Consider the following 7,500-nt stretch of genomic DNA (forward strand, 5'->3'; position numbering starts at 1 on the left):
TTTTTAGATGTATAAGAGATGTAGGCTATTAGGAAACCAATACCTACAGTCACACCACCCTAAACAAGCCCAATCTCGTCTGATCATGGAAGCTAAGCATGGCCGGGCCTGGTTAGTATTTGATGGGAGACCACCTGGGAATACCAGGTGCTGTAGGCCTTTTTTTTTCTCTCTTGTTCCGGCTTCCTTCAATGCTGGTTTTGAGATATATAAGAGATGTAGGTCATTAGGAAACCAACGCCTACAGCCACACCACCCTGAACAAGCCCAATCTCATCTGATCTTGGAAGCTAAGCAGGGCCGGTGCCTGGTTAGTACTTGGATGGTAGATCATCTGGGAATACCAGGTGCTGTAGGCCCTTTTTTTTCTCTCTTTTTCCGGCTTCCTTCAATGCTGGTTTTGAGATGTATAAGAGATGTAGGTCATTAGGAAACCAATACCTATAGCCACACCACCCTGAGTAAGCCCAATCTCATCTGATTTTGGAAGCTAAGCAGGGCCGGGCCTTGTTAGTACTTGGATGAGAGACCACCTGGGAATACCAGGAGCTGTAGGCCTTTTCTTTTTTCTCTCTTGTTTCTGCTTCCTTCAATGCTGGTTTTGAGATGTATAAGAGATGTAGGTCATTAGGAAGCCAATACCTACAGCCACACCACCCTGCACAAGCCCAATCTTGTCTGATCTTGGAAGCTAAGCAGGGCCAGGCCTGGTTAGTACTTGGATGGGAGACCACCTGGGAGTTCCAGGTGCTGTCTGCCTTTTTTTTTTCTCTCTTTATTCCAGCTTCCTTCAATGCTGGTTTGAAATGTATAAGAGATGTAGGTCATTAGCAAACCAATACCTACAGCCACATCACCCTGAACAAGGCCAATCTCGGCTGATCTTGGAAGATAAGCAGGGCCAGGCCTGGTAGTACCTGGATGGGAGACCACCTGGGAATACCAGGTGCTGTAGCCCTTTTTTTATTATCTCTTGTTCTAGCTTCCTTCAATGCTGGTTTTTAGATGTATAAGAGATGTAGGTTATTAGGAAATCAGTACCTACAGCCCACACCACCCTAACCAAGCCCAATCTTGTCTGATCTTGGAAGCTAAGCAGGGTTGGGCCTGGTTAGTACTTGGATGGGAGACCACCTGGGAATATCAGGTGCTGTAGGCCTTTTTTTTTCTCTCTTGTTCCGGCTTCCTTCAATGCTGGTTTTGAGATGTATAAGAGATGTAGGTCATTAGAAAACCAATACCTACAGCCACACCACCCTGACCCAAGCCCAATTCCATCTGTTCTTGGAAACTAAGCAGGGCCGGGCCTGGTTAGTACATGGATGAGAGATCACCTGGGAATACCAGGTGCTGTAGGCCTTTTTTTTTCTCTCTTTTTCTGGCTTCCTTCAATGCTGGTTTTGAGATGTATAAGAGATGTAGGTCATTAGGAAACCAATACCTACAGCCACAGCACCCTGAGTAAGCCCAATCTCATCTGTTTTTGGAAGCTAAGCAGTGCCGGGGCCTGGTTAGTACTTGGATGGGAGACTACCTGGGAATACCAGGAGCTGTAGGCCTTTTCTTTTTTCTCTCTTATTCCGGCTTCCTTCAATGCAGGTTTGAAATGTATAAGAGATGTAGGTCATTAGCAAACCAATACCTACAGCCACATCACCCTGAACAAGGCCAATCTCGGCTGATCTTGGAAGATAAGCAGGGCCAGGCCTGGTTAGTACCTGGATGGAAGACCACCTGGGAATACCAGGTGCTGTAGCCCTTTTTTTTATTATCTCTTGTTCTAGCTTCCTTCAATGCTGGTTTTTAGATGTATAAGAGATGTAGGTCATTAGGAAACCAATACCTACAGCCACACCACCCTAAACAAGCCCAATCTGTCTGATCTTGGAAGCTAAGCAGGGTTGGGCCTGGTTAGTACTTGGATGGAGACCACCTGGGAATACCTGGAGCTGTAGGCCTTTTTTTTTTTCTCTCTTGTTTCGGCTTCCTTCAATGCTGGTTTTGAGATGTATAAGAGATGTAGGTCATTAGGAAGCCAATACCTACAGCCACACCACCCTGCACAAGCCCAATCTTGTCTGATCTTGGAAGCTAAGCAGGGCCAGGCCTGGTTAGTACTTGGATGGGAGACCACCTGAGAGTTCCAGGTGCTGTCTGCCTTTTTTTTTCTCTCTTATTCCGGCTTCCTTCAATGCTGGTTTTGAGATGTATAAGAGATGTAGGTCATTAGGAAGCCAATACCTACAGCCACACCACCCTGCACAAGCCCAATCTTGTCTGATCTTGGAAGCTAAGCAGGGCCAGGCCTGGTTAGTACTTGGATGGGAGACCACCTGAGAGTTCCAGGTGCTGTCTGCCTTTTTTTTTTCTCTCTTATTCCGGCTTCCTTCAATGCTGGTTTGAAATGTATAAGAAATGTAGGTCATTAGAAAACCAATACCTACAGCCACACCACCCTGAACAAGCCCAATCTCATCTGATCTTGGAAGCTAAGCAGGGCCACGCCTGGTTAGTACTTGGATGGGAGACCACCTGGGAATACCAGGTGCTGTAGGCCTTTTTTTTTTCTCTCTTGTCCGGTTTCCATCAATGCTGGTTTTGAGATGTATAAGAGATGTAGGGAATTAGGCAACCAATACTTACAGACACACCACCCTGAACAAGCCTGATCTTGAAAGCTAAGTAGGGCTAGGCCTGTTTAGTACTTGGATGGGAGACCAGCTGGGAATACCAGGTGCTGTAGGCCTTTTTTTATTATCTCTTGTTCCAGCTTCCTTCAATGCTGGTTTTGAGATGTATAAGAGATGTAGGTCATTGGGAAACCAATACTTACAGCCACACCCCCCTGAACATGCCTGATCTTGAAAGCTAAACAGGGCCAGGCCTGGTTAGTACTTGGATGGGAGACCACCTGGGAGTTCCAGGTACTGTCTGCTTTTTTTTTTTCTCACTTGTTCCAGCTTCCTTCAATGCTGGTTTTTAGATGTATAAGAGATGTAGGCTATTAGGAAACCAATACCTACAGTCACACCACCCTAAACAAGCCCAATCTCGTCTGATCATGGAAGCTAAGCAGGGCCGGGCCTGGTTAGTATTTGATGGGAGACCACCTGGGAATACCAGGTGCTGTAGGCCTTTTTTTTTCTCTCTTGTTCCGGCTTCCTTCAATGCTGGTTTTGAGATGTATAAGAGATGTAGGTCATTAGGAAACCAACGCCTACAGCCACACCACCCTGAACAAGCCCAATCTCATCTGATCTTGGAAGCTAAGCAGGGCCGGTGCCTGGTTAGTACTTGGATGGTAGATCATCTGGGAATACCAGGTGCTGTAGGCCCTTTTTTTTCTCTCTTTTTCCGGCTTCCTTCAATGCTGGTTTTGAGATGTATAAGAGATGTAGGTCATTAGGAAACCAATACCTATAGCCACACCACCCTGAGTAAGCCCAATCTCATCTGATTTTGGAAGCTAAGCAGGGCCGGGCCTGGTTAGTACTTGGATGGGAGACCACCTGGGAATACCAGGAGCTGTAGGCCTTTTCTTTTTTCTCTCTTGTTTCGGCTTCCTTCAATGCTGGTTTTGAGATGTATAAGAGATGTAGGTCATTAGGAAGCCAATACCTACAGCCACACCACCCTGCACAAGCCCAATCTTGTCTGATCTTGGAAGCTAAGCAGGGCCAGGCCTGGTTAGTACTTGGATGGGAGACCACCTGGGAGTTCCAGGTGCTGTCTGCCTTTTTTTTTTCTCTCTTATTCCGGCTTTCTTCAATGCTGGTTTGAAATGTATAAGAGATGTAGGTCATTAGCAAACCAATACCTACAGCCACATCACCCTGAACAAGGCCAATCTCAGCTGATCTTGGAAGATAAGCAGGGCCAGGCCTGGTTAGTACCTGGATGGGAGACCACCTGGGAATACCAGGTGCTGTAGCCCTTTTTTTATTATCTCTTGTTCTAGCTTCCTTCAATGCTGGTTTTTAGATGTATAAGAGATGTAGGTTATTAGGAAACCAATACCTACAGCCACACCACCCTAAACAAGCCCAATCTTGTCTGATCTTGGAAGCTAAGCAGGGTTGGGCCTGGTTAGTACTTGGATGGGAGACCACCTGGGAATATCAGGTGCTGTAGGCCTTTTTTTTTCTCTCTTGTTCCGGCTTCCTTCAATGCTGGTTTTGAGATGTATAAGAGATGTAGGTCATTAGAAAACCAATACCTACAGCCACACCACCCTGAACAAGCCCAATTCCATCTGTTCTTGGAAACTAAGCAGGGCCGGGCCTGGTTAGTACATGGATGAGAGATCACCTGGGAATACCAGGTGCTGTAGGCCTTTTTTTTTCTCTCTTTTTCCGGCTTCCTTCAATGCTGGTTTTGAGATGTATAAGAGATGTAGGTCATTAGCAAACCAGTACCTGCAGCCACACCACCCTGAGTAAGCCCAATCTCATCTGATCTTGGAAGCTAAGCAGGGCCAGGCCTGGTTAGTATTTGGATGGGAGACCACCTGAGAGTTCCAGGTGCTGTCTGCCTTTTTTTTTTCTCTCTTATTCCGGCTTCCTTCAATGCTGGTTTTGAGATGTATAAGAGATGTAGGTCATTAGGAAGCCAATACCTATAGCCACACCACCCTGCACAAGCCCAATCTTGGCTGATCTTGGAAGCTAAGCAGGGCCAGGCCTGGTTAGTACTTGGATGGGAGACCACCTGGGAGTTCCAGGTGCTGTCTGCCTTTTTTTTTTCTCTCTTATTCCGGCTTCCTTCAATGGTGGTTTGAAATGTATAAGAGATGTAGGTCATTAGCAAACCAATACTTACAGCCACATCACTCTGAACAAGGCCAATCTTGGCTGATCTTGGAAGATAAGCAGGGCCAGGCCTGGTTAGTACTTGGATGGGAGACCACCTGGGAATACCAGGTGCTGTAGGCCTTTTTTTTTTTCTCTCTTGTTCCGGCTTCCTTCAATGCTGGTTTTGAGATGTATAAGAGATGTAGGTCATTAGAAAACTATTACCTACAACCACACCACCCTGAACAAGCCCAATCTCATCTGTTCTTGGAAACTAAGCAGGGCCGGGCCTGGTTAGTACATGGATGAGAGATCACCTGGGAATAACAGGTGCTGTAGGCCTTTTTTTTCTCTCTTTTTCCGGCTTCCTTCAATGCTGGTTTTGAGATGTATAAGAGATGTAGGTCATTAGGAAACCAATACCTACAGCCACACCACCCTGCACAAGCCCAATCTTGTCTGATCTTGGAAGCTAAGCAGGGCCAGGCCTGCTTAGTACTTGGATGGGAGACCACCTGAGAGTTCCATTTGCTGTCTACCTTTTTTTTTTCTCTCTTGTTCCGGCTTCCTTCAATGCTGGTTTTGAGATGTAGGTCATTAGGAAACCAATACCTACAGCCACACCACCCTGAACAAGCCCATTTTCATCTGATCTTGGAAACTAAGCAGGGCCGCGCCTGGTTAGTACTTGGATGGGAGACCACCTGGGAATACCAGGTGCTGTAGGCCTTTTTTTTTCTCTCTTGTTCCGGCTTCCTTCAATGCTGGTTTTGAGATGCATAAGAGATGCAGGTCGTTAGGAAACCAATACCTACAGCCACACCACCCTAAACAAGCCTGATCTTGGAAGCTAAGTAGGGCTGGGCCTGGTTAGTACTTGGATGGGAGAGCACCTGGGAATACCAGGTGCTGTAGGCCTTTTTTTTTTCTCTCTTGTTCCGGCTTCCTTCAATGCTGGTTTTGAGATGTATAAGAGATGTAGGTCATTAGGAAACCAATATCTACAGCCACACCACCCTGAACAAGTCTGATCTTGGAAGCTAAGCAAGGCCGGGGCTTGTTAGTACTTGAATGGGACACCACCTTGGAGTTCCAAGTGCTGTCTGCCTTTTTTTTTTCTCTCTTATTCCGGCTTCCTTCAATGCTGGTTTGAAAAGTATAAGAGATGTAGGTCATTAAAAAACCAATACCTACAGCCACACCACCCTGAACAAGCCCAATCTTGTCTGATCTTGGAAACTAAGCAGTGCCAGGCCTGGTTAGTACTTGGATGGTAGACCACCTGGGAGTTCCAGGTGCTGTAGGCCTTTTTTTTTTCTCTCTTGTTTCGGCTTCCATCAATGCTGGTTTTGAGATGTATAAGAGATGTAGGTCATTACAAAACCAATACCTACAGCCACACCACCCTGAACAAACCCAATCTCGTCTGATCTTGGAAGCTAAGCAGGGCCAGGCCTGGTTAGTACTTGGATGGAGACCACCTGGGAATACCAGGTGCTGTAGGCTTTTTTTTTTTATTATCTCTTGTTCCGGCTTCCTTTAATGTTGGTTTTGAGATGTATAAGAGATGTAGGTCACTAGGAAACCAGTACCTACAGCCATACCACCCTAAACAAGCCCAATCTCATCTGATCTTGGAAGCTAAGCAGTGCCAGGCCTGGTTAGTACTTGGATGGTAGGCCACCTGGGAATATCAGGTGCTGTAGGGCTTTTTTTTTTCTCTCTTGTTTCGGCTTCCTTCAATGCTGGTTTTGAGATGTATAAGAGATGTAGGTCATTAGGAAATAATCCCTACAGCCACACCACCCTGAACAAGCCTAATCTCATCTGTTCTTGGAAGCTAAGCAGGGCCAGGCCTGGTTAGTACTTGGATGGGAGACCAGCTGGGAATACCAGGTGCTGTAGGCATTTTTTTTTTCTCTCTTGTTTCGGCTTCCTTCAATGCTGGTTTTGAGATGTATAAGAGATGTAGGTCATTAGGAAACAATCCCTACAGCTACACGACCCAGAACAAGCCCAATCTCATCTGATCTTGGAAGCTAAGCAGGACCGGCGCCTGGTTAGTACTTGGATGGTAGACCACCTGGGAATATCAGGTGCTGTAGGGCTTTTTTTTTTTCTCTCTTGTTTCGGCTTCCTTCAATGCTGGTTTTGAGATGTATAAGAGGTGTAGGTCATTAGAAAATAATCCCTACAGCTACACCACCCTGAACAAGCCCAATCTCATCTGATCTTGGAAGCTAAGCAGGGCCAGGCCTGGTTAGTACTTGGATGGGAGACCAGCTGGGAATACCAGGTGCTGTAGGTGTTTTTTTTTCTCTCTTGTTTCGGCTTCCTTCAATGCTGGTTTTGAGATGTATAAGAGATGTAGGTCATTAGGAAACAATCCCTACAGCTACCCGACCCAGAACAAGCCCAATCTCATCTGATCTTGAAAGCTAAGCAGGACCGGCGCCTGGTTAGTACTTGGATGGTAGACCACCTGGGAATACCAGGTGCTGCAGGCCTTTTTTTTTTCTCTCTTGTTCCGGCTTCCTTCAATGCTGGTTTTGAGATGTATAAGAGATGAAGGTCATTAGGAAACCAATACATACAGCCACACCACCCTGAACAAGCCTGATCTTGGAAGATAAGTAGGGCTGGGCCTGGTTAGTACTTGGATGGGAGACCACCTGGGAATACCAGGTGCTGTAGGCCTTTTTTTTTCTCT

General features: G+C 46.3%; 33 pseudogenes; all 33 read left to right on the forward strand.

The window, feature by feature from the left end:
• The first annotated feature begins 41 nt into the window (after nt 1-41).
• On the forward strand, nt 42-159 carry LOC142155123 (5S ribosomal RNA; annotated as a pseudogene).
• Nucleotides 160-239: 80 nt separating this feature from the next.
• On the forward strand, nt 240-359 carry LOC142153676 (5S ribosomal RNA; annotated as a pseudogene).
• An 80-nt stretch (nt 360-439) lies between these two features.
• On the forward strand, nt 440-558 carry LOC142154828 (5S ribosomal RNA; annotated as a pseudogene).
• An 82-nt stretch (nt 559-640) lies between these two features.
• Nucleotides 641-759, forward strand: LOC142154694 (5S ribosomal RNA; annotated as a pseudogene).
• Nucleotides 760-840: 81 nt separating this feature from the next.
• On the forward strand, nt 841-958 carry LOC142155434 (5S ribosomal RNA; annotated as a pseudogene).
• An 81-nt stretch (nt 959-1,039) lies between these two features.
• Nucleotides 1,040-1,159, forward strand: LOC142154370 (5S ribosomal RNA; annotated as a pseudogene).
• An 80-nt stretch (nt 1,160-1,239) lies between these two features.
• Nucleotides 1,240-1,359, forward strand: LOC142154523 (5S ribosomal RNA; annotated as a pseudogene).
• Nucleotides 1,360-1,439: 80 nt separating this feature from the next.
• LOC142155472 (5S ribosomal RNA) lies at nt 1,440-1,559 on the forward strand (annotated as a pseudogene).
• An 81-nt stretch (nt 1,560-1,640) lies between these two features.
• On the forward strand, nt 1,641-1,759 carry LOC142155272 (5S ribosomal RNA; annotated as a pseudogene).
• Nucleotides 1,760-1,841: 82 nt separating this feature from the next.
• LOC142154997 (5S ribosomal RNA) lies at nt 1,842-1,958 on the forward strand (annotated as a pseudogene).
• An 82-nt stretch (nt 1,959-2,040) lies between these two features.
• On the forward strand, nt 2,041-2,159 carry LOC142154800 (5S ribosomal RNA; annotated as a pseudogene).
• An 80-nt stretch (nt 2,160-2,239) lies between these two features.
• On the forward strand, nt 2,240-2,358 carry LOC142154801 (5S ribosomal RNA; annotated as a pseudogene).
• An 80-nt stretch (nt 2,359-2,438) lies between these two features.
• On the forward strand, nt 2,439-2,557 carry LOC142153673 (5S ribosomal RNA; annotated as a pseudogene).
• A 460-nt stretch (nt 2,558-3,017) lies between these two features.
• On the forward strand, nt 3,018-3,135 carry LOC142154821 (5S ribosomal RNA; annotated as a pseudogene).
• An 80-nt stretch (nt 3,136-3,215) lies between these two features.
• On the forward strand, nt 3,216-3,335 carry LOC142153677 (5S ribosomal RNA; annotated as a pseudogene).
• An 80-nt stretch (nt 3,336-3,415) lies between these two features.
• LOC142153579 (5S ribosomal RNA) lies at nt 3,416-3,534 on the forward strand (annotated as a pseudogene).
• An 82-nt stretch (nt 3,535-3,616) lies between these two features.
• On the forward strand, nt 3,617-3,735 carry LOC142154695 (5S ribosomal RNA; annotated as a pseudogene).
• An 80-nt stretch (nt 3,736-3,815) lies between these two features.
• On the forward strand, nt 3,816-3,934 carry LOC142154977 (5S ribosomal RNA; annotated as a pseudogene).
• Nucleotides 3,935-4,015: 81 nt separating this feature from the next.
• On the forward strand, nt 4,016-4,134 carry LOC142153422 (5S ribosomal RNA; annotated as a pseudogene).
• Nucleotides 4,135-4,214: 80 nt separating this feature from the next.
• On the forward strand, nt 4,215-4,333 carry LOC142153731 (5S ribosomal RNA; annotated as a pseudogene).
• Nucleotides 4,334-4,413: 80 nt separating this feature from the next.
• Nucleotides 4,414-4,532, forward strand: LOC142154822 (5S ribosomal RNA; annotated as a pseudogene).
• Nucleotides 4,533-4,613: 81 nt separating this feature from the next.
• On the forward strand, nt 4,614-4,732 carry LOC142155199 (5S ribosomal RNA; annotated as a pseudogene).
• Nucleotides 4,733-4,812: 80 nt separating this feature from the next.
• LOC142155233 (5S ribosomal RNA) lies at nt 4,813-4,931 on the forward strand (annotated as a pseudogene).
• Nucleotides 4,932-5,013: 82 nt separating this feature from the next.
• Nucleotides 5,014-5,132, forward strand: LOC142154382 (5S ribosomal RNA; annotated as a pseudogene).
• Nucleotides 5,133-5,400: 268 nt separating this feature from the next.
• Nucleotides 5,401-5,519, forward strand: LOC142154216 (5S ribosomal RNA; annotated as a pseudogene).
• An 80-nt stretch (nt 5,520-5,599) lies between these two features.
• On the forward strand, nt 5,600-5,708 carry LOC142155305 (5S ribosomal RNA; annotated as a pseudogene).
• A 270-nt stretch (nt 5,709-5,978) lies between these two features.
• Nucleotides 5,979-6,097, forward strand: LOC142154732 (5S ribosomal RNA; annotated as a pseudogene).
• An 81-nt stretch (nt 6,098-6,178) lies between these two features.
• LOC142153765 (5S ribosomal RNA) lies at nt 6,179-6,296 on the forward strand (annotated as a pseudogene).
• An 84-nt stretch (nt 6,297-6,380) lies between these two features.
• Nucleotides 6,381-6,499, forward strand: LOC142154538 (5S ribosomal RNA; annotated as a pseudogene).
• Nucleotides 6,500-6,579: 80 nt separating this feature from the next.
• LOC142154327 (5S ribosomal RNA) lies at nt 6,580-6,698 on the forward strand (annotated as a pseudogene).
• An 80-nt stretch (nt 6,699-6,778) lies between these two features.
• Nucleotides 6,779-6,898, forward strand: LOC142155028 (5S ribosomal RNA; annotated as a pseudogene).
• An 81-nt stretch (nt 6,899-6,979) lies between these two features.
• Nucleotides 6,980-7,098, forward strand: LOC142153825 (5S ribosomal RNA; annotated as a pseudogene).
• A 280-nt stretch (nt 7,099-7,378) lies between these two features.
• LOC142155293 (5S ribosomal RNA) lies at nt 7,379-7,487 on the forward strand (annotated as a pseudogene).
• Nucleotides 7,488-7,500: the final 13 nt, after the last annotated feature.

This window comes from Mixophyes fleayi, chromosome 4 (genome assembly GCF_038048845.1).
Source record: "Mixophyes fleayi isolate aMixFle1 chromosome 4, aMixFle1.hap1, whole genome shotgun sequence".
NCBI classification, from domain to species: Eukaryota; Metazoa; Chordata; class Amphibia; order Anura; family Limnodynastidae; genus Mixophyes; species Mixophyes fleayi.